Genomic DNA, 24067 nt, shown 5'->3' with positions numbered 1-24067 from the left:
ATTAAAACTAAACCCACAATAAGATATTGCCTTACACCCATTAGAAAACAGTTCAGTGATCAAACTCAGTTTGGCTGTGACTCCTAAGAATTTGCTCTAAGTAATTAAGAACAATTATGTGTAAAGTAGTTCTTTCTGGTATTAATTATATTATAAAGTAAGGAGTATCCAAATAGAATAGTTAAGTAAATCACTGTACGTTAGCTTGAAACAGGAGATTGTACAGTTGCTAGAATGATAGCGGTAAAGAGTAGCTGGCCATTCAGACACATTTATGGGTTCACATTTTGTGATTAAACCTTTTGAAAAGAAAGTCTTTCTATGATTTGAGCTTGCCGGGGGGGAAACAAGATTGGTCAACAGGACAAAGAAGGATTAGAAGTAGTGAACATAGCCAGTGATGAGAGGAGGCGAGGAGATAGTGGATGGAAAAAGTCTAGAAAGGGGCAAGATTGGCAGGAAGGGGTCAACCCCCTAGTTACAGAGAACACTTAGGCAAGGGGCTGTCTTGAAAGGAGCCAAGCATGAGAAAGAGTATGAAAATTAAATCACTAAAATTTTTAGCATAAGTAATGAGTGCTCAACCCAAAGGCTCCCTTAGCTCCATTGCCCCCTTAGCCTGAAGTCCAAGGATATGGAGTCAATGGCAGAGATAGCTGTATCTGTGTATCGACACGGTGTCGTTAGGACCTCTGTAAGCTGTCTCTCATGACTGTATGCTTTATTTGGGTTAGCATCGTTTGTAGGCAACTTTTGATGACAGGTTTGTTTTACATACCTCAAGTAGCCGTTATTTCTAATTAAAAGAGGGCTCTTTTTTTGTGTGGGGGGATGGCATCTCCAGAAACAGCTCCAGGGAAAGTTTTAGTTGCTGTGGTTTCCATCAAAGATCTCATCCCAGCTATAATGGTCCCCTGTGGCGAAGAAGAAACCATGTGACTGATCCCATCACCAAGTGGAAGCGGGGTGCTCTGAAAATGAAAGCAGCCTGGCCAAAGAGAAAGGAGCAGATGTTCTCTTCAAGGGCAAACAGACATTTGGAAGCCACTTGGTTTGTTTACTGAGTCTTAAGTGAAACCTGCCATCTGCCTGATTAGCCTCATCACTGTTGGGGAAGCCACTAGAACCTGGTCTCCCGTCTTGCCTCTTGGCCGAAAGCTGGGACTTGCCCTTTTGACTTTGGATCTCAGACTCTTCTGTGGAATGGTTCTGCCAGCCTGCGACTAAGGACATCTGTTCCTTTTGCTGCACTGGGTCAAAGTTCAGATGTTCCCACTTCAGCTCTACCCTCCCGAGAGTAGTGTCCATGTTCACTTGTTTTTTTCTGGAAACCACGAAGACGCTATTGGATATATTTCTCCCTACAGTAAACCTTCCCTTATCTCAAAAGAGAAAATCTGGGCTATTGATGAATTAGGGCCCCTGACATCTTCCCTGTGGGGCAGTGAAGGAAATGGGTGGCAGGTGAGATGTTAATACGTTTTGGAATGGGATGCTTTATTGCTTTGCGATATGCTCCTGTGGAACATTTCTCAGGCACTTAGCTCTTTGTTTCATTTATTTTCCTTTGATAAATGACTAGCAGAAAGGGAAGGGAGTCTATAATGGAGTCTGAAAACGTGTTGACGGGAATGATAAGTTCAGAGGGATGGCCTAGGCATTTCTTCTGGTCCTCCGAAATGAGCGGAAGTCTTGATGCGGTGTCCATGGCAAAACCTTGCCCCATGGTGAGGGTGGAGAGGAGTAAGTTAAACCCTGCACTTGGCATGTAGCTGACGCAGTGCTCATCAGTAGTACAGCCCCGCCTCCTCCTGTGACACTGGGTGTAGGTTAAGTCTCTCCGTCCCCATTGTTAATGAACACCCCACAGTGCCTGTAAACGTCCCTCTTACCACTGTACAGAAAGTCTTGTTTGGGACGTTTTATATATACTTCTTTCTCTTTGTTGAGAATTCTTTTAAGAGCGAGCAAAACCAAGACTCAAGTTTCTTTGGCTTTAGCAGATAGGATGTCAGCATCTCCAAGTTGAGATTTGAACAGTCTAGAACTACCTGGAAGAAGTCTCAGTGAGTAATAGCCTGGGGTGTGCTGCCCAGCGGGTCGGCCCCTGAGGGTTTCTCTAAACTGATCTGTGGTGGGAGGACCCACTCCCGATGTGGGAAGCATCATGTTGTGGACCAGACTCCAGACTGGATGAAAGGGGAGCTCTCCCTGAACACTGGCAAACTGCTCTTGACTGGATCCCTTCTCTCTCTGCTCATAGCTATAGGAGCTTCAAGATGACCTGACCAAACCCTAGAATTGTGAGCTACATTAACCCTTTCCTGCCCAAGTTGCTTTGATGGAGATGTTTTATCACAGTCGCAGAAATGAGGGTACCACCTCCCATTGTGATATGGATATTCCTGGGGAAGGTGTTCTAGGTTATGCTAGTCCGTGTGACCCAGAGAGTTCAGATCCCCCCACCACCCCACACAAAGGGAGCTGGTGGCTTAGGCTGGAAAGTGCTTGCCACAGAAATCTGAAGACCTCAGTTTGATGTTCAGAACCTACGTTAAAAAGCTGGGTGTGGTGGCCTGTGCTTGGAATCCCCGTGCTGGGGACATAGAGACTGGCAGATTCCTGGACAGCCAGCCTAGCCTATTTGGTAAGCCTTGTCTCAAAACAACAACAACAACAACAACAACAACAACAACAACAACAACAACAACAACAACAACACATCTGAGGAACTACATGTGCACCCCGAAACACATGAAGTCCCCCACATGGCTTTTCCTAGCTCCACAGAAATTGCAAAGAAAATGAGAGTGGATGGGTTTGTATACATCAAGCAAGGCATAGGTGGGGCTTGGTCAAGAAAGAATGCCTTGATGTCCTGGATAAAAGGCCCATGCAGTCTCTGTCAGTGTTAAGCTAAACTGTGAACATAGAGAAGTAGGAGACTTTTATGGGAACTGTATATTATATTCCCTGGGGTAGGCAGGGAATAGGGTGCTAGGAAGCAGAAATGTGTGTCTAAGAGATCTTTGGGAAAAGAGCGTTTGCGGCTCCTGCATAGCGCGTTTGTGTAATAGCCGAGGCTGTGTGACTTAGTGGGCTGCGCCGTGTCTCGCTTTAGTGCACCTTAAAGATGTTGCAGGGAGATGTGGGGAGAGGCTGGAACAGCTTCAGTGTTAGCATAGACGTCCATGTGTATTTCTGCCCCCTTTCTCTTGAGCACAAGCCTGGCTGTGTTACCTTGGCTGACCTCTAGTTTGTAGGCTTAAGAGATTCTCCTGCCTGGGCCTCTCAGGTAGCTGGGTAGCAGGCGTCCACCCCCATGTACAGCTCTGCTTTAAAAAGGCTTCTTTGAACTCAGTATTTTCCCGTGTCTATTTCTGCTTCAGCTTTTACCCATGTGTCTCCGTCCTAGCGCCTCAGATTTTACTCAGATGAAAAAATATATGGAAGAATAGCGAATTAGGAGTTGCTTTCATTTATAGCCACCTTGCTTTTTTTCTTTTCCTTTCTTTCTTTTTTCTTTTTTACTGTATTCTGACAATGGTGTGTGTGTTAGTGTGTGTATATATGTGTGTGTGTATGTGTGTGTGTGTGTGTATATGTGTGTGTGCGTGTGTGTGAACGTGTGTGTGTGCGCGTGTGTGTGAACGTGTGTGTGTGCGTGTGTGTGTGAACGTGTGTGTGTGTGTGTATGAAATGCTTCTACATTGGTTCTGTCTTAGATTTTGCTGCCTTCTGGATGTCGGAGTAGGCCCAAGCCTCAGTAATAGGTGTGATATTATGTGTGGCTTACCCTGTGCAAATGTAGAGATATCTCACCTTTCGGTAGCTCGGCTCTCCGGCAATCTTCTCTGTTTGGAATACAGCTAAGAAACAGGAACTAACAACAAAAGGCCTGTGAAAGAGCCAAAATAGATACCACATTGTCTATGCCTAGAAGGGCTGATTGATTTATTCCCCTGGGCCCCAGAGCACAGCCTCCTCCTGTCAGTGTACCTGGGCTGGAGGAGAGGACCGCCTAATTGCAGGCTCAGCAGTCTTGAGCTTCCTGGAGGCTGGGGCTCTCTGCCAGGGCTTGGGAAGGGTGGAATGTATAGCCGAGCACTTCAGCCAAAGATTTGGGGCTCTCGTTTCCTTGTAATTATACACTTAAAAATCACTTTTATCTGCCGTCAAAAAGTGCATCTTCCCCTGGTGGAATGGGGCATCACAGTAAGACGCATTCCACTGTTGGGGGTCCCTGGGCATCTGGCATGGGGCTGCTATAGGAAGCAGCATGTGAAATAATTTTGTCCGCTCGGTTTGCCTTCGTGTGAGCACGCGCTTGGGAGTGCACACATGTCCTGCACAAGCAGGTACCTGTCAGCATTCCGCAGGTGCATGCTGGGTGCATCAATTCTGACATTGCTTTATAGTTGGGGAATATTTATTTTACCTCTAAATCTTTCATTTGTGTGGCACAATGTTTCTTCTTTCACTTAAGTCCTTCCGTGTTCCAGCACCTTTTAAATCTGCCCTGGGACTTTGGTTGGGTTGGATCTGAACCTGGTCTGTGCAGACATGGAGATGGGATTTGCTGCACTAAACCCCGCCCTGATTCATATGTTGGAGAAATGCACATTTCTGATGCTGGTAGCATCATGGTAAATACCGGATCCGGGTGTAAGTCCATACTCTGGTTCGATTGAGATGTGTGGTCCCCCTGGGAAAGAGCTTTGACCCTGAGAACAGTTGTCCCGCAGGTATTTAGTATCGTCACGTGTTTTGATGACAGGGTGACGTGAGACTGCAGGCAGGAAGGCTGCGCCACCTTTGAAGGTACTGTCGTGGTGTTGGGTGTGACCAGTTCCTTCCAATAGAACTTGATGCAATAATCAAACATCCCATGTCTGTGCTGGCAGCCACTCAACACATGTGGCTAGGAAGCACTTGGAACATGCCGAGTGCCAAAGAGGAAGTGCATGGTTTATTTATTTTGAATAAAATAGAAATGGCCAGCTGTGGCTGGGAGCTTCTTTGTGGACAGTTTTAACACTGACTTATTCCAAAGGTGTGGTGTGCACAGAAAGCATCCTTTACTCTAGGTGTGTTTGGTGAGCGTGTGAACGACCCCCCACTCAGCCTCGGAGTAGATTTATAATGGAATGGTTCAAGACTGTGGGAGCCACATGGTCAGGAGATGCCAGGAGCTCCAGGCTTCATAGCTACCTTGGCATCATGGGCAGAGGATGACTGGACAGACACTTTGATAATCTAAGAAACCTCAGTTCTCTTTCCCCCCTCTTTAAAAGAGCTCAATTTCTCTCAGGGATCTTTTTTTTGTAGCCGTATTTTTTTTAAAAATATATGGGCCCCTTCCTTAAGCTCGGAGATGAATTTTCTTTGGTTTAAGTCAGAGCTCTCCTGAGTCAAGGAGGTTATCTTGTTTTCAATTCCCCTACCCTGTTTTCACTATTACAACCTCAAAAAAATACCCCCAAACAATACCACAAGCCAAAGCCCCTTCATGGATTTGAAAGCCATATACCCCTCCTTCTACCTTAAAAGTATTGTGTCAATGCTGGATATAGTGACACATTTTTAATCCTATTACTAGCGAGTCAATGCTGGATATAGTGACACACTTTTAATCCTATTACTTGCAAGTCAAAGGCTGGCAGGTCTCTCCAAGTTCCAGGGCTGTCCTTGTCATTCCAAGCCATCCAGGACTATATAGAGATACCTTATCACAAACAACAACAGCAACAACAAGAAGATCAACAACAGCCCCCCCCCCAAGACAAACAAATTGGCCTGCCAAGACATGCCCACTGGTGCAATAGTGGCACAGACACTGTGGGAGTAACCAACCACTTTCTGATTGGATTTAAGTCCTCATCCACAAGATGGAGCACATAAATTAACACCATTACTGTGTGTGAATCTATGGCCAGACAGCTCATAGGCCCTAGGGGAGAACCCAATACTATCATACTCTAAATAGATGTGGTATTAAACGGACTCCTAATGACTTACTGTTTTAGCTGTAGATCAATGCATCTGTCAACCTTCATCTGAGAAGCTTATATTTGTAGCAATCATTAGCACATAGACCATAATTGGCGGAGGTACAAAGAATAAGATGGAAGAATGCTCATCTCTGAAGGGAATCAATCGCTCTCCCCATCTCCCGCTCTCCCCACACATCCCCCACCCCAAGGCTCATTGATGAAGATGGGGTGGAGAGAGTCTCAGAGACAGTGGTGATGGGTGTCTACAGGGAAACATCTGGACACAGCAGGGCAGCTCCAATGTGAATTCACGGTGTTTGTAACAGCACCAGGTAGGTCTGGACCCAACTCCAGCATGGAGAGGGGAGATTTGTACACAATCTCACCTTTACGGAGGGATTGGCAATTGTTAGCTGCTGGAAAAAAAGGGTTCAATTGATAAAAATTAAAAATAAACCCTAATGAGGGAACAAATAAAATAAAAAAATCAGCAGCCACAACATTTTTTGTGAAGGCCTGGGTTTTACACGTGTGCATGTGTAGCAAATTGCAATGCATATAATGGTTTGGTTATGAGAAACACTGGAGTATTAGGATGGAAATGTTAAACCTCTCTTTATAAAGTGTATTTGACAGAATCTGAAGACGGTAGCAATTGGATTCCTGCTAGCATCCACAATCAACTATTCAAACTCATCCCTAACTATAGGAAACATATTTTTCATGAAACTTTCATCTCTGGTGCGCAGAACTTATCCAGATGTGATTTATTTTTTGTGGCTGTTAAGTCTTTTATTGATCACCTTCTGATACTTCTCTGCAACAAAGTATGTCTATAAATATAAAGCAAAAACATTTGTAATGTTTCTTGTGAACATAAGGCTTCACACGTTAAGTGATTTCTTTTGGATTGAGTTATCACGGTTGAGCAGAACAACATAAATACATTAAAGTTTTTTGATAAATACATGTTAGATATTAGAAACCACAGCTCTGTTGGAACTGCATCTCTTAATGAGATCGATGGGACTTTCTTTTCTTCAATTAGTCCATGCAGGATGTATAGTTTTTCTGGCTAGAGGAGACAGGACTCGGCACCAATTCCGTTCCTACTTTCACTAGTCTGAATGGAAACATTGTAAATTCTGTCCACCTTATAAGTAGCTGGGAAAGGAAGAGAGTATGTTCTGGTCTTTTCAGACGTCTTCTGAATTATAAGCCAAAAATCAATTATGATGAGTGATTAAAAATGATCTTAAAAATCAACTAAAAAAATTGATCTAAGTCTTTCTTCAGTTTTGTTAAAGAGCAAAGCATTGGCTATCACCTGATTTGCAGAAGGATTGGTTATGAGTTATTAGAGTAATTTCCTTTCTTAATACACTGATATTTCAAAATGTCCTTGCGTTTGACATCCCAGAATACTGTATTATATTAAGGTTCAGGGGAGCTGTGATGGATGTTTTCCTTTGTAATGGAAGGTAGTGAGAAAACTTGCCTAGTCTTAGGGAAGAACAAAGAGAGCCATGGGGTCTGGGAAGTGCTTTAGATCATGTGTTCTCTTTAGATCATTCATTCGTTCTCTCTGTGTCCTTCAGGAGATGTCAGGGCCCCAGGCAAGCAGTCCCCCAGTACTCTTGGTTTGATGCCAGTTTCTGTGGTTTCCCTCAGAATGCTGATTGGTCAAGTTGTGGCACGCACTATCGGTTCTATCAAGAACCATGAGGGCTTCTGGGACATCTTTTCTTGTGCTTCAGAAGGGACCCAGGGAAGTGCTCGTCTCTTGTTCCTCTGGTTGTGATGCTGTGGTGGTGTGTAGAAGGACAGCAGGGATGTGTGGAGCCTTGATTGACCTGACTTAAGGTGCAATGCTGTCCTCAGCAGGTCAGAATAGAAAGAAAGGACAGAGACAAAGTGTTTCCCCTCCCCACTTCTTTCTGTGGCACAGGGGTGGGTAGAGGGCCTTGGACATGCTTGGCAAGTGCTCTGCCACTGACCCTTACCTCACAACCCCAGAATTAGAGTTTTAAGTGGTGTTCTCTAAACTGACCAGAGTAGTTCCAATTCAATTGTAATTTAAAGCTGGCTTTGGAGTTGGGGTATGGCGCTCTCCTTCTCTAGACCCAAGTGTTAAAGGAAAATCCAAGGTCTTTGTCTCATGTCAGAAGAAGTCATCTGGTATGGGACAGAAGAAAACCAATATTAAGGGACTATTTTATTGTCACTAATCTCATAATTCATTGGTTTTATTTTGACTCTTTAAGATGTTTCTAAAGGTATAAATATTATCTCAAAATTTATAAGATTACACACATACATATACACAGAATACATATATTTAAACTTTTATTATGTTATTGATGATCATATAGAATACTACCTAATTGTAGAAATAGGTTCCATATAGCTTCCTGTACATGATTTTGGGCTTGAGTCTGAAACAGGTAATTAGGAATTAAGCTTATGTACCCAAGAAGTATTTAATAGATTATGGTCCTATAACCCTTCCAAGATCTGCTGCATATGACATTTAAAACGTTTAAGCTTTCTGCAGTGAACTATGACAGCTCCTAACAGTGACCTTTCAGATCTCCAAAAGGATGTTGGGGCCCCTGAACAATGAATTTACCTGGATTGTGAAACTCCACTAAGTTGACAAGCACCACCCGGGGATCAGCTTTGGACTACAGACTGCTCAGGACAAGTTCAAAGCAGTTAGCTAAGGTGGTCCAGCCTCATAGACTGCTCCAGCCAGGCCTTCAGCTAAGCCCTGCATTTTCTGATCACCCTGAGAGTGGACAACATTTAGCTCTCCCAGGACTTGATCTTTATCTCAGTTTTTTTCAGGTTTCTCTAAAGATGCCATCTCCCCCAGACAGCAGAACATGATGCCCACATTCCCAAGAGGTGGGCTGGGTGACTTTTGGTAGTTCAATAGATGTTTGTCATTGTTTAGGGGGATTGATTACAAATTGCTATTGGTTATTGTCAGGGAGGAAACTAAGCAAAAGAGATTAGATTCAGGGATTGCATTCTGAAAAGAAAAAGGGAGAGATATAGAAATGATAGGATAAAAAGATAGATTATTAAATCTGCTTTCAAACTAAAGAAGCAACTACCAATCTCAAATAGTTTACATTGGCATGAATTTTTGTATATTGATACAAGTTTAGGTTTATTTTTATACTATATTTATTTTTCTATTCTTATTTGAGGTATTGTACCTATGCGCTCATTTTTAAAAAAAGTTAAGTTCTAGTCCTTGAAAGCTATTAAGTTAATAAAGAAAGACAGACTAGTAGTTAGTCATCTATAACAAACTTATATGTTGTGATATTTTGTTTGTGCTTTAGCAAATAAAGATCAGGGTGCAGAACTAGCCACAATAGTTAGCTATAGAGGCCAGGCAGTGGTGTCACACCTTTAATCCTAGCACTCAGGAGACAGAGGCAGACTGAATCAGTCTGAAAGAGAAACAGAGCCCAGCGGTGGTGGTTCACATCTTTAATCCCAGGACTAGGGAGATGGAGGCTGGAAGTGATATGGCTGGGTAGAGAGAGGAATCTAAAGTGGGAGGAGACAGGAGCTCAGATTCAGTCTAAGGTTTCATAGATAAGGCGTTCAGTCTGAGGACTTGTGGAGAGAGGATACCCCATTCAGTCTGAGGATTCCTATAGATAAGAACTAGTGACTGACTGCTCTGCTTCTCTGAGCTTTCAGTTTTCACCCCCTAATATCTAACTTCTGGTTTTTATTATTAAGACCAATTAGAATTCACACTACACTTATAGTTATGCTAGGCATATTTTCAAGGCCAAATAGATATATTGATAGATGGTCTTCAAACACTCCAGAGACCTACAGAATATGGTGTTTACAATGTCTTAATAATATAAGACTTTTCATGACAATGAGACATATCTGCTCCTGGCAACACTAACTTACTTCAAAAGAGGATGATGGTCATTAAAGAACATCTATATAGAGTTTGCTTACATTTGTGGCAAAGTTAGCCACTGGGCAAAGAAACTGCCTTTGCTTTGACTGCTGACAGTATGCTGTCCAAATTGGACAAGCAGGGCACAAAAGAAGGCAACTGCTGAACTTTTGACAAGACAAGGTAGAACAGTCCTTCAAAATTCGTGGAAAAGTCTGTCAGATATTTATTGCCTGTAGGTCAATGGTGCCTGACCCAACGTTACAGAGAAACCTTGGGTGACTGTCCAGGTAGCCAGATGTCTTTGTCATTATTAGTTTTGGAAGTTGCTTGCTCTGCACTTCCTGTTTAACCAGGTAAAATTATATCCTTCTCAGGTCTCTGATGGGGTTGAAGACTAGATAGGTATAGTTACAGTTTTTCATAGTTTTGATAGAAAATAAATCAGGTAAAAAAAAATCTTTGAACCCACTCAAGATAGGATAGATAATGGAGTATTTTCTTTGAACTTGCTAAACACTAATGGATTGCACATTGAGAAGGTATTTCTTGATAATTGTTCTCATCATATATCATTTTACTTTGTTAGGATGCTATGTTAGGATTAAAGCCCTTTCCATTTTAGACAAAAAAGGGAAAATGTCGTGGGAGATTTGTTTGTGCTGCCATTGCTACCCTACCAATGGAATCAGACCTTGGTCCAAAGGGCAGACTCTGTGCTAAGCTGGCCAGAGTGGACCATAGAGTTTTCTGGTTGACTGAGAGGAAGCTAGAGGAACACACAGGAGGAGAGGAGAGGCCTAAGGAGATATATGGGCCTTTTTGAGTGGGGAAAGATGAAGAGAGTGGGTGTTTGTTTCTTCCTGGCTCCCTGGATCTGTTAAGTTTATTTCCCTAATATTTAACTCCTAAGTTTTACTTTTTAATAAATCAATAAAAGAAGTCACAATCGACAAGTTGTTTATGTAAATACACCATTTTATAGTGGTTCTGAAAACATAAGCATTCTAGTTTTTTTCACATCCTTCCCAATTTTGTTCCTTTCCTATTCTGTAGCCATCTTAGAAGGCCTAACATAGAATCACATTCTGGCTTTGCATTTCACTGAAGTATAGTGATATTGTTGTTTTCTGTATTTAATTGGTCATCCAGATATTTTGTTTGGATATTGCACTCTATAGAAATATTTCTTTAAGGGGCTAGAGAAGTGGAGCGTGTGCTGTGCTTTCAGAGAACCCAAGTTTGATTGCCAATACCCTAATTAAGTGGCTCACAGCTGCCTATAATTCCAGTTCCTGGGTCATCTAGTACCTTTGGTTTCTGAAGACACTGGCGTTTATGTCGGTACCCACAAGTGCACTCGTAATTAAAAATAATTTTGAAAAATAAAAGATGTGTTCTACCAGCTGTCCTAGCCTGGGACTTTAATGATCTTTGTTGTCATTGTAAGTTTTAGAAATTGATTCAAAACATATATAAAGAAAGAAAGATGAATAATAAACCTCTATGTGTTTATAAGCCATTTTCAGTAATCAATAATTCATAGCCACATTTATCTCACTTCCCTTGATTTTGTTCACTTCTCCAATGACAATATTGTGATTACACATGTACACTGGGTTCCTACATGTGTGTGGATAAAACTGAATGCCAAATTTACCCATGACTCCTGGCATCTACACTGAGTTCCTACATGTGTGTGAGAATTTTGAGTTGATAAAACTGAATGCCAAATTTATCCATGACTGCTGGCATGTACTCTGGGCTCCTCCATGTGTGTGAGTTTCAGGTGGATAAAAGTGAGCGCCAATTTCACCATGACTACTGGCGGCAGAGCTGGAAGGGCTTTCAGTCATCTTTGGTCTATAGAGTGTCCTTGGCCTGAAGAAAGACTCAAAATTTAGTGCTTCAAGCAGCCACTTGAAATGATACTGTATGTGTAATTGCACAATATGTGGTCATTGTGAACTGTCAATGTGAATTTGATATGTATGTTGATAGGTGTGTTATAAATGTGAATTTGGTATGTATGTTGATAGGTATGTTGTCAGTGTGACTTTGATATGTATGTTGTCAGTGTGAATCTGATAAACAAGGAATGTATCTTTTTTTTTAAGATTTTATTTATTTATTATGTATACAACATTCTGCCTCCATGTATGCTCGCATGCCAGAAGAGGGTGCCAGATCTCATTACAGATGGTTGTGAGCCACCATGTGGTTTCTGGGAATTGAACTCAGGACCTCTGGAAGAGCAGCCAGTGCTCTTAACCACTGAGCCATCTCTCCAGCCCCAAGGAATTTATCTTAACATGGTTTCAACTATGTCCATATTGGGGCTCAGAAAGGGAGCCCCATGAGTGGCACCTGTCATGCCAAGTACTCAGAATGGAAGGACACTGGGTGGGTCGGGACTCAGTAAAGATGCTTGCTGACATGCTTCTGCTATTTCCTCCAGCAGCAACCCTGCCCACTCCAGGGCAAGACATAGTAAACAAGAATTCCACTTACCTAACGTAGGTTGCAGAAACCTTGAGCTCCAAAATCAGTCATAAGATCTTGAAATGCTTTCCAAGTCCTATGTTGTCTGATCTTGAGATTCTCATTCCACGAAGCCGTGCAGCATGCCCTATACTGTTCCCGTGGAGGAAGGAGGGAGATGCTATGCCCAGAGGGCAAGAGGAATCTGGAGGGACAGGCTCTGCTGGATTTCTCCCCTTTATCTGCTGGCATTACTCTTTATCCAGTCTCATTTCTTTATGGCTGGCCATTCTTGGTACCGCAACATAAAAATGGGCAGTTTTCCTCCTTTCTTCGGTTCTATATTCTGAAGGCTCTGGAATACAATGAAATATTCTATTTATTAAATAGATCTGTTTCTCTTGCTACTTTGTCTGTTGTTACAGGGCTGGTAGTTGGGCTGTGAACGGACCCATTGCACTGAAGTTTAGGAACCATTTACATGTCCTGTTGGAGCCGTCTGTTCGTGCGTCTGCCTTGTCTCCGTTTCTTAGCAAAGTCTGAATCACTTTGGCTTGACTGTCTTAGTCCCCTCTGATGGCATCTTGGTCAAAAGGTTAAAAGTCCGACTCACAGACTCTAAGCAATCGGCAGGAGCATTGCCAGTCAGTCAGAGAAGATGGGCAGTCAGGGCGAACAGAAGTGAAGGTATCAGCTTTGGACATTTGCAAGATCTGCCCCTGTGTCCCTGTCCTGCTTCTGGGAGTCCCTCCACACAGAAGGCAAGGGACTGACTTGGGAAGAGGTGGTGGAGGCTTGGGGAGTTGGTTGTGTGTGCTTGCTGGGTGACACTGTTAGCATACACATGGAGGTGGCGCCCGGGCACTGCCGTGGGCTTGGATCGCTTGTGATTCCTGTATTTTGAGGACTTTTCATTTTTTTTCTTTTCCCAGACTCCAAGTTCTTCTCTCTATCTGGCATTTTAAACTTCAAGTAATCCTAGGCATTAATCCTGTCTCCCTGAAGAACATGTAATGCAAATCCCCTTCATTGTCTAGACTTCTAGATAGAAAGGACTAGAAAGAAATAGGAGGAAATAGCTTTTGGAAATAGATCTTTAAACTTTGCTTTTCAGTGTTTGTTTGCCATCAGTCAAGTTGGAGATTTATGGCAGATGTCAGCTACGACTCGAGTGTACAGACTGTGTCTAGACTCTCCGGGAATCCACTGGCCTTGACGGTGCTTCCTTGCTGTTTGAGTTTTGTGAGTGTACACTATCTGGATGACTCCTGCTCAAAAGAGCAACTCACGACTCCAGCAAAACCCCAAGTAGTGCATTTATGATCATACAAGGGGCACGGGCCATTAAGTTTCAAATGGGAAGGATGCTGTTTTACTTAGATAGGGACGGATTACATGCACTGAATACAGTTCCTTGTCCTGAACTGATCTGGCCATGTGGGAAGTTGCAAACACCTCTGGGCTTCAGAGCCAATGGGTTAAGATGCCTAGGAAGGTAAAAAGGCGTGGTCTTGAAATAATACTAAGATTCCAAGCTCTTCCGTCTCCCACTGAAAATTTTCCTTATTTATTTTTAAAACCTGTCATAAATTTCTATGGCAGACAGTCAGATTTGGCTAACTAAAAAATGGGGAGCTGTAGACCAGAGAGGGCTTTCTAAACTTTCTAAAGTTTTAAACCCCATCTTTGCATTTGCCACTTGCTGTTTCCCTGACCCCCACACTATTAATTCTTCTTTGCTCAAGATTATCTAAGATTAGTGAGTCTGCACTGCCCCGAAAATGCATCTATGTCTCCAGAAATGACTTTCTTCTTGTCCTTAGGAGAACAAATACCCCAGGAATTGCTTTCTGGAGTACAACCCTAACAACCCAGGCAAGGCCTTTCCCCTCCTGTGATGTACAGGCTGTCGTTGTAGTGAACGGTCTCCATTATCCTTCTCGGCATTGACTGAGCAGAATTTTCAGATGTAAAAGTTCCGAAAGGAGCGCAATTCTGGAGCTGCAGTGGCTGCAATTATTGTGGCATGAAGGATAAATTTGTAGTTTATAAATCATCGACATTAATATTCAACAGCAGCCCAATTCTCAGTAAAACCTGAAGTAACTGCATTGTTAAAAATAATTGAATTTGGGTTTAGAAGGAATTTCAGCAGTTGGGGAGGCTTTCGGGATCTGGGATTGAAATTTGTGCTTACGTGAGGTAAATTTCATTGTGCTTTGAAACAATGGCATACATTAAAATCAGTGTAGATTAATTTTCCTCCTTCCTGTGACCTGCACGCCCACATCTAGTCTGTCATAACAGCTTGTTTAGCTTTCCATATCTTCATGAATCTCTCTCGGTATTCCTACCACCATCTTTTGCTTTTTTAGCTCAGTTTCTCGAGTGGCCACAAACATATCCCTTTATTTAGTCTCGTGCCTCTCAATTCCATGTTCCTCAGTATCAAGAGCAGTCGGGATAGTGGGTGAATCTCACATCGCTCCTCTGTGTACAGTTTCCCCATGCCTTCTCTCTGTCCATACGAGTGCAGTCACCACGCTCAGAAGGCCAGGAATTGCTCTGGTGTGTAATGAACGGGGCCCAACATTTTTCTTCACTCCTGAAGAAAGCTGACCGTCTTCATGAGCTTAGATCATTGCTGCTTTTCAAAAGACATTCCTTCTAAATGAGTCTTGTGTGTATCTGTGTAAGTGTAGGCAGGCATACATGTGTGTGGGTGCCCATGCATGTGTGTGCACATGCATATGGCAGGCAGAGGACAAATTCAGGTGTCTTTTTTTCAGATGTCTGCATATACCCTGTTTTTTGAGAGAGGGTCTCTTAATGGCATGGATCTCACTGATTAGGTTAGGCTGGCTATGCATATGTGCGTACATATATGTTGTATACGTATGCACATATGTACGTATACACATACATACATATATGTATGTGTATATATGTATATAACACGCACACATAGAGGGGGTTAAATGTACGTGGTGTTTGTGAATGTGTACGCGTGTACCTGTGAGTGCACAACAGTATACCTTTGTGTGTCTTCATTATCTCTCTTCACCTTAGGTTTTGAGACTGAGTCTCTCATTGAACTTGGGGTTGACTGATTTGTCTTGACTGCTGGCCAGGCAGCCCCAGGAATCCTCCTGTCTCCGTATGCTCCCTAAGCACTGGGACTATGGGCAAGCTTGGCTGTGCCCAGCTTGTCACATGGCTTCTGGACACCTGAACTCAGGTGTTCATGCTTGCTTGACGGGCACTGTACTGACTGAGTTATCGCCCAAGCTCCAAATACAGGTTTTTAAAATATAAACTGCTTCAGTTTTAAGGGCAATGATGTGACTTGAAAGCAAGAACTTCTCAGGCGGGTATTATTTCTGGAGTTTTTGGGTATTGGCTCACCAATTAATCTGTTCTAGCTGACCAGTGAGCCCAGGCATCCTCCTGCAGCCTCTTCCCCTGTGCTGGAATTACAAGTGCAGGGCATTTTCACTTCCAGGGTTTGAACCCTGTTCTCCTACGAACTGAACTGTTCCTGGGAACAGGGGAAGTTCAGGTAGACCTTAGTTCAAAACTTTCTCTGCTTCTTTGTTCTGAAGAAATTTTACACGCACTGGGTAAGTGGCACAGATGTCCAGTCCCAGTTCTTATTCATGATGGGAAGGGAAGGGGAGGGGCTTCCTACATGGAAGAGGCTGTTCTTGGAGCCCATCAGTGGTCCTGGGAAGTGAGTTCTGTAGTAGAGATCCTCACAGAGTATACCGTTTCTTGGAGTTAAGTTTGGCACTTTTACCACTCCCAGAGGCAGGGATAGAACACAGGTTACGGGGCAGGTACTTCCTGCAGATCTCCCAAAGGCGGTGGAGAGCCTTCATTGACAGCTCCGGTGACCTGTGGCAGAGCAGGAGCTACTCACGGTTTATCCTGAGTGATGGCTTGACGGGGAGAAAAGCCCAGTGGGTTTTGCCCTTTCTTTTCTCGTTCAGTTGTCGCTGCTGATCGCAGAGAGGCAGGTATGACTTTCAATCACCGTCACCTCTTGTTTGAAAAGACCAGTTCACCCCGGTAAAAATCCTGTGCCCAGGCCTGTGGTTACATTCCTGTCTTGATTCGGGAGCAGCCACAGGGAAGGAACCTCTACCTCGCTGAGATCATTAACTACGCATAGAAATGCTTTCAGATAGGATAAAGGTATCTCCAAGGAAAAACACCACAAGTACCTGCATAAAGATGCCTGTGCAGGAGCCATGAAAAAATAAACACTGTAGTTACGGAGGGGAGCGCCAAGTGTAATCGAAGAGAACCTCTTTCTACAGTTGTTATGGCTGACACTGCGTATATAGAGACAAAACAGCATTCATACCTCTACAACAACTGATTATATTTAATATTGACTCCCCCAAAGCCCTTATTAATATTTCAGAAGGGTAGGAGATTAAGCGACTAGGATCAGAATTATTTTTATCTGAACAAGAATAACAGGTATTTAAAGTCTGAGCTGCCAGATCTGCTGTGTGTGGCCAGCTGCTCTCCAGCTTTTTATTTGTACATATATTATTTTTCCTAAGGAGCCGTCTGCTCCAAGTGGAGGTTCTTATTAACTTTTCTAGGAGCAAAAGAAATTAGCATCTGAGGACACAAAACCAGCGGATTGTAAAAGAACACAGTTATGAAGACAAAATTAAAAAAATCCTCTGACGCCCCATGGACCAATTTGAAAGTGTTCTATTTAGAGGGGTTCTGTTGACAAAGCATACATTTTCAGTTGTTTCTGTTATGGGTACTATAAGCAACAACTTCCGAATTATGTTTTAATAGATGCCACGTTATGTTACAGCTGATGAGAGTGAGCTCTGGTTGTAGCACGTGTTTTTAAGGAAGCAATGTCCCTGTCCTCCTCATAGCTCCCAGGTCTTGATGGACCCTGGGGTATCCCAGCAGGCTACCCAGAATGCACTGTGAAGTTAGACATATACTGTCAGTTTGAAAGCGGTCTGTCAAATCACTTATGATGTAGCAAATGGCTTTTTTTTAAGTATAAAGCTGAAATTCGGAAGGGTGTATTATTCTATCTTTACGTTATCTGTGCATTTCCAACAAATTCTAGGTCACATAGGATGGGAATTTGTATAAATTTTTAAAACTGGAAAAGCTGGAACATGCTCTAATTTAAATATTTAGATTTTTTTTCTTGAGGCAAACTGAATTAAAACCATGTGCAACGTTCTTCTTCACTCTCTATATTACATTAAATATATCTTTCAACCTTTATTTTTAAATTGTTTTTTTGTGGACTTTTGTCTATAATAGAATCTTAATAGTATAGGGTGTTCTAATAAACGCAGTGTCAGAGAAACCTGCCTTCTCTCTCTCTCTCTCTCTCTCTCTCTGTGTGTGTGTGTGTGAAAGTTAAGAAAAAAAATTATGATTGGATCATTTTGAAGTGCGTCCTTAACCGGCTCAACCCGATCATTGTTAGAAACCTCAACGGCATCTGTTTCTAGGCTGAGAAGAACACCGTAGGAAACTGGACACAGGACCAGCACCTAGTAACTTTTTCTGGAGCTGGGTGGTCCGATTCAGATCTTGGCTCTTCTGCTGAGCAGCTCATAAACCTGGGGCAAGTCCTAGAACGGACACGCCTTTTCTCACCTGTACAGTGGGCACTAATAATACCTGTGAGGCCGTTGCTGGACGTCCAATGAGTTGATATCTTTACTACAGTGTTTGCTGCAGAATAAGCAGCCAACAGATTCTTCTGCAGCCTCTTTGGAGTTACCACGAAGATTGAAAAGAAGGGAGAGTGAGGTAAAAGATAGTATGGTCCAGATAATTCATTCCCTAATTCTTTTGGAAGCCATCAGTTAGTACTTAAATCTTAATGTCCATTTACAAGTCTACATTGATGTTAGAACATCAGCGAGAGCATTAGAAAGTTATTAACCTTAACCTTTTTCATGTTTTCAAATTAAATACTTTTATTCTGATCAAGTACTGTTTTTGAGAATTTTCTACTTGTTCTAGAAGAGCATACTGAACAGTATTTTTGTGTTGTATTTACCTTTGTTTAAAAAGTTTGCTTTCAGCCGGGCGGTGGTGGCGCACGCCTTTAATCCCAGCACTTGGGAGGCAGAGGCAGGCGGATCTCTGTGAGTTCGAGACCAGCCTGGTCTACAAGAGCTAGTTCCAGGACAGGCTCCAAAACCACAGAGAAACCCTGTCTCGAAAAACCAAAAAAAAAAAAAAAAAAAAAAGTTTGCTTTCCATTTGTTAGTGGCAGTAATTAAATATCCCAGGCAACACAGCTGTTCTTTTGGTTTATTCATTTTTTTCTACATTTTTATTTTCAATTAAAATGTAATCACATCGTTTCTCTCTCCCCTCATTCCCTCAACTGAAAAGGGCTTATCAGTCTGCGCTGGTGCTGGTCCATATCTGTAGGAGCCATGAGTAGTGGACAGCGGTGCTTGGGCCACTTGCTGCTGAAGCAAACAGGTGACACTGAGGGTCCCAGGGGGAAGCAAATGTGGCTGATGAGGAGGATGCAAGCAAGGCTTGTTTATTGCTGGTTCATTATGAAAGCATTTCACTGGTACTGGTCAAAAGTGGCTCCTGATACCGCCCCTGGAGGCTGGAGGGGGCTCTTAGTCATTGTTTGAGGTTAGAGGATGGTGACTTCCTCTAAGTCTCAGTTTTCTGCTTATTCAATTACACACCGTGGGAGGCCCGCTTGCAGAAGGGTGGCAGTGACTTTCCCTGGGCTTTCCTGGAAGTGGCAGGGCCAAGAGTCACATCTAGTTTGGCCTGACAGCAAAGTGCTTCCCTCTGCAACCTTTGCAAACTTTCAAGTGCCTGGGAAAGGTGATTGCTACCGTCTAGCATTTCAGACACGAAGTGGAGGCAGTAGACGGAACACATGAATTCACATACCGCCTCTTCTTGTATGCTTTTGTAGTTTGTATCTTATTTTGTAGCGAGGTCCTATGCTTCCTTTGTGTTTTTCCTTGTAAGAGAGAGCAATTTTGTTATAATCAAGAACACTTAATAAAAAAAAATAACCAAGAATTGTAAGAAAGCTACAGAGAGATTTCTAGGTAATAAACTTGAAAAGAGCCAGTATGACTGTGGCCAGACTTAGTTGTCCTACTGAGGACAATGTCCTCTCTGAGGGCAGAGCATCTTGTGAACTTTCTAGCTGTCGTACGAAGCTGGTTTGATTAAAGCTATGGGTCAGATTTGCCTGGTCTTGCTTTTAGTTAAACATCTTCCAATGGGTCAGTGAAGAAGCAAGGGAGCATGAAGCAAGCACTCTGGTTGGAGGTCAGTGGGAATAAATGCCCATGACCATTCTTACCACCTTCCGAGATCCCACCGCTTAACTGAGGAACAGTTTTAGCCACCACAGTCAGAAAGTAACACAGTGTCAGCCAATAGAGAATACTTAAAGGCATCTTGTTGCTCAGAAGCAGCTTTATTCTGAATCTAAAATGCTGAAGGAGGAGAGAGACTTGGTGCCCAAGATGTTAGACCTTGCTTGGTTAGGTTTCATTCAAGCAATGAAAGCCACACTACAAGGAAGAAGAGATTACTTCTAGATGGCCTGTAATATTCGTAGTGATAAATGAATATTCTTAGTTGTTTACTTGGTAGTTGGAGCATGCCTCCCTCCCATGAAATAGTTTGTAAGTAGTAGTGGGATCTATTTCATGCTTGGTCAACTCTCACTATTATACTATTTGGTTCCAATCTTGATAGTGGAAGATTGTTGCAGACTGAATTTTATTCTTCCCAAGTTCACATGGAAAAGGCCCAACCCTGGGACCTCAGAATGGGGCCGTATGGGGACAGGCATTTTAAAGATTCATTAATGTAAAACAAGGGCAGGTGGGTGGACCCTAATCCAAGATGACTGTTGGCTTCCTTAGAAGAGGGGGTTAAGACATTAATATGAAAAGGGAAGACCACATGGCGATAATAGAAGGTAGCATCCTCCATTGACCAAAGAAAGGTCACCTCAGGGGAAATGAACCCTGAGACACATTTACTGTGGATGTCCAGCCTCCAGAATCTCCAAGGTAGCTTCCTGTGGTTTAAGCCATTCGGTATGTGGCTCACGGTAAGGCAGCTCTGGTGAACAGTAATTAGGGTTGTAGCGTAGACAGTTGCCGTGGCTCTCTTCGCTCCACTCCGGGCTGAAGTGAGGTCTCAGGAAAGGCCGAGGTGCATATAAATGGGTCCGAGTCTTCAGGCCATCAAGATAGGACATTCAGATCTTCTTCGAACTCAGTTGTTCAATATGGTCTGCCACCCTCATTTTCCCAAGACAGCTGCTCTCACCTCTTGTTAAAAAGTACAGAAGTGGGACTTGCCTTCTTGCTGCCCTGGCTCTCCTGTAGCTCTCTGGAACTCACTGGGTGTGGCTGGGTTTAGATATGTTTTTTTTTTCCCAGAGTGCTCTCTGCTGCGCACGCTCCAGATAAAGCCAGGGACTGGGTCGTTTTGGTGGCTCTGGCCTCTCTTTCCTGCAGGGATCTTCATGAATGTCTGGACTTAGGGGTCGAGTGAGGCGACGTGCTCTCAAGCCAGAAACGGAGTCTGCCTTTAGCCGTTATTTCAGGAAATGCCCTCCTTTAAAAGCCAGAGTGTCCCCTAAAGATGGCCTCCTGTGGAGCTTTAGACAGTGAGTGGGGGAGGAGGGTGACGCTCACACTGAGAAGGCCTGCTTTTAAGGCTCATGGCTGTGTGAAGCAGGAACAGTGGAGCTGGGAGAGCTGGCTGTGGAGAGCAGTCTGTTCCGCTTTCATCTTGTTTCCCCTCCTCCCGATTCAGCGTCTACAGGTTTAAGAAAAAAAAAAGAGAACAAGATGATGAAAACTACTTGCTTTGATTTAAAAAGACTCCAGTGGCCTTGCCAGTCTCGCCGTCCTCTTCGGGGATGCTGAGGAGGTTGCAGGGTAGTGTGTGTGTGTGTGTGTGTGTGTGTGTGTGTGTGTGTGTGTGTGTATGTGTGTGTGTGTGTGTGTGTGTGTGTGTGTGTCTGGGAGGGACGTGATGGCCTTTGGGCCTTGGGTTCATTTTGTAAGTTGAGTGCCGCCTCTGTCTAGTATGTGATGACATGCTCGCATTGTCTTTGAAATGGAGGCTGTGAAACGCGAGGCAGGGACATTTGGGACGCTTCTTCCCTGACTCTTCCAGACAGGAATAATGGCTGAGCTGGGAGGCATGCTCAAGTCGCGATGACGTGGCCTTCTTCCTGCTGCCCCTGTTCAGTCGGCACACTTTGTTCATTCACAGCTTTCATTTAGTCCTGTGAGAAAAATCTTGCTGCAGGCCACACAACCACCACAGTGGCTTTCCAGGCACAGCGAGCAGTCGTCCTGACTATGTGGAAGAGACCGAAGGGAAGGAGACACGGTAGGCACAGTTTGTGTAGAAATGAGGGGAAAACAGCTTATTCTCACGCTGTCCTGACCTCGATTTCATCCCGCTACAGAGCGTTTGTCCCTGTTTGTCCCTCTTCTGCGGTGGTGACACTGACAATCTTAGAGGTTTCTGGGCTTCTTGAGGAACCAGAAAAGCAGTATTTTCCCAGGGAATGCCCTGGAGGGAAGAATGGCCTTCCTAGAAGGAGCCTGGAATTGGGTGAGGAGAGCAGGTCGCCTAGGAGCACATCTGTAGGAAGATGCTACCCCCTCTGCAGGCTCTTTAACCAGAGGTGCTGGTATCTCTCCTACTGACACGATTGTCGTGAAAACAAAACAAGAAATAGAGCAGAGATCTTAAGAGTAAAACACAACAAAACCAACAAGTCCAGTGCTTTTCTTCTTAATGATTACTTTTTAGTCAGGGTCTCAAAAAAGTTCTAGGCAGGCCTGAAATTTGCTATGTAGACCAGGTTAGTCTTGAACTTAGAGATATTCCCTTGCCTCTGCTTCCTGTGTGCTGGGGTTAAAGGTGTGCATCATTATGCCTGGTAGTTTTCACTTAATTTCATGTATCTCCTCCCCACCCCCCCATGAGGTTAAGGAACCAAGTAGTTTCTCTCTTCATGTCGGAGTGACCAGTCAGCCCAGCGTGTCATGCTGTCCTTTCTGGACTTGAGGCACTCCAAGGATTTGTCAGATGTTTTGTTAGAAATGTGGTTCTTTGTTCTGAATGACCAGAAAGCAGGCCTGGGTTATAAAATTTCAGGCATACCCTGATATGGCCCACTTCCTCCAGGGAGACTGTAACCTTAAGGGTTCCACAGCCTCGCAAACAGAGCTACCAGCTGGAACCAAGTGCTCAAACGTATGAGCCTATGTGGGGGGTTCACATTGAAATCACAATGCTTGTATGTATACACATATCAATTACATATCTAATTTATTCATGTTGAAGTGTGGATTATTATTCCTATTGTTCAGTCAAGGATAATAAAGCTAAGACAATTTCTTGAGAATCACGGGGAGAGAGAGAGAGAGAGAGAGAGAGAGAGAGAGAGAGAGAGAGAGAGAGAGAGAGAGAACGAGAACACAGGAATTCCCACTGTCTCAAGCTGTCTACAGAATGCTGGAATGCTCAGCCTGGCTGCTGGCAGCCATTTAACCCACAGAAGCACCCCCTTTGTTTTTAGAGATAGCCAACTTGATCTGGCTTTTACCGAGTCTTTAGTATAGACTCACTTATGTAAGGTCTGCCTTCTGTGGATTTGGTAGTTGACTCAACAAGTGTGACTCAGTTTACCATAGAGAAGTGATGAAGCTTCTCCTCCATGCTGTGAGCTGGAAACACATTTAAGATTAGCAGCGCCCTTTCAGGCCCTCTCCTGCCTCTGTAGCCCATTTGCACATTTCTTTAGCTTCTCACCAGTGATCACAAAACCATACAGTGTTTGGCATCTTCCTTCCCTCCGTCTCTCACCTTCTACATCCTTCCAGTGAAGAGAGTACGATGCTAAACTTTTTTCCCTATGGTCCACGCATTTGTTGGTGAATTCTCTTGTCACCTAAGATGGAGAACACTTTCATTTAAGAGAAAATTCTTAAAGACATGAGACCTTTGAGGCTAATGATCTTGAATCCCATGATGTCTTAAGTGCTAGTAGCTTGTGTTAGAGCCAGACTGTGTTCTGTAGCATATTTTCACAGTTGTTATTGAAGGAAGGAGTTGAGGGGAGGACGGATGGTGCCCTGGGAGTCTGCAGGCTTGGGAGAACACTGGTGCTCTTGAGTAAGAAGCAAGAGTGAATGTACTATCAGGAGCCTGGTGCACAGAGCTGAGGGGCGGGGCTCTCTGTTCTGCTAGTGTCTAGTGCCCTTTGTCCTGCAAACCCTCACTGAGACTCTGAGAGAGTAGATTGCAGGCGACCGCCAGACATCTAAAGTGGCAGTTTGTGTCTGAGTACTATTTTCTAATTTGAGTGACACACTTCTAGAATATTCTAACCAATTGGGATTTCTTGATCAAAGTTGAATTGGTGATTTTGTTTTTTCAGAAGGAAAATTGAACCTATTTCTTCTGCACTCTAAAGTTTTGAATTGTTGGTACTCAAGGACAAGGAGTCTCAGGAAAGAAGCTGTTTCCAAAGGACCAGCAGAAACTGTGCAGGGGAAACAAGAGCCCAGCATGGCCCGGAGCTCCAAACCTCACCTAAGTCCTTGAAAACTCAATT

At 43.5% G+C, this 24067-nt stretch overlaps 1 protein-coding gene across 2 annotated transcripts in view; it reads left to right on the top strand.

Moving 5' to 3' along the window:
- The window catches only part of Fras1 (Fraser extracellular matrix complex subunit 1), a 406459-nt gene that overhangs the window by 26527 nt on the left and 355865 nt on the right, over nt 1-24067 (top strand). The gene's annotated exons all lie outside the window — the stretch shown is intronic.

The sequence above is a fragment of the Microtus pennsylvanicus genome, chromosome 12, assembly GCF_037038515.1.
Source record: "Microtus pennsylvanicus isolate mMicPen1 chromosome 12, mMicPen1.hap1, whole genome shotgun sequence".
NCBI classification, from domain to species: Eukaryota; Metazoa; Chordata; class Mammalia; order Rodentia; family Cricetidae; genus Microtus; species Microtus pennsylvanicus.
The sequence above is the reverse complement of the archived record's forward strand: the minus strand, read 5'-3'. Positions and strand labels throughout refer to the sequence as shown.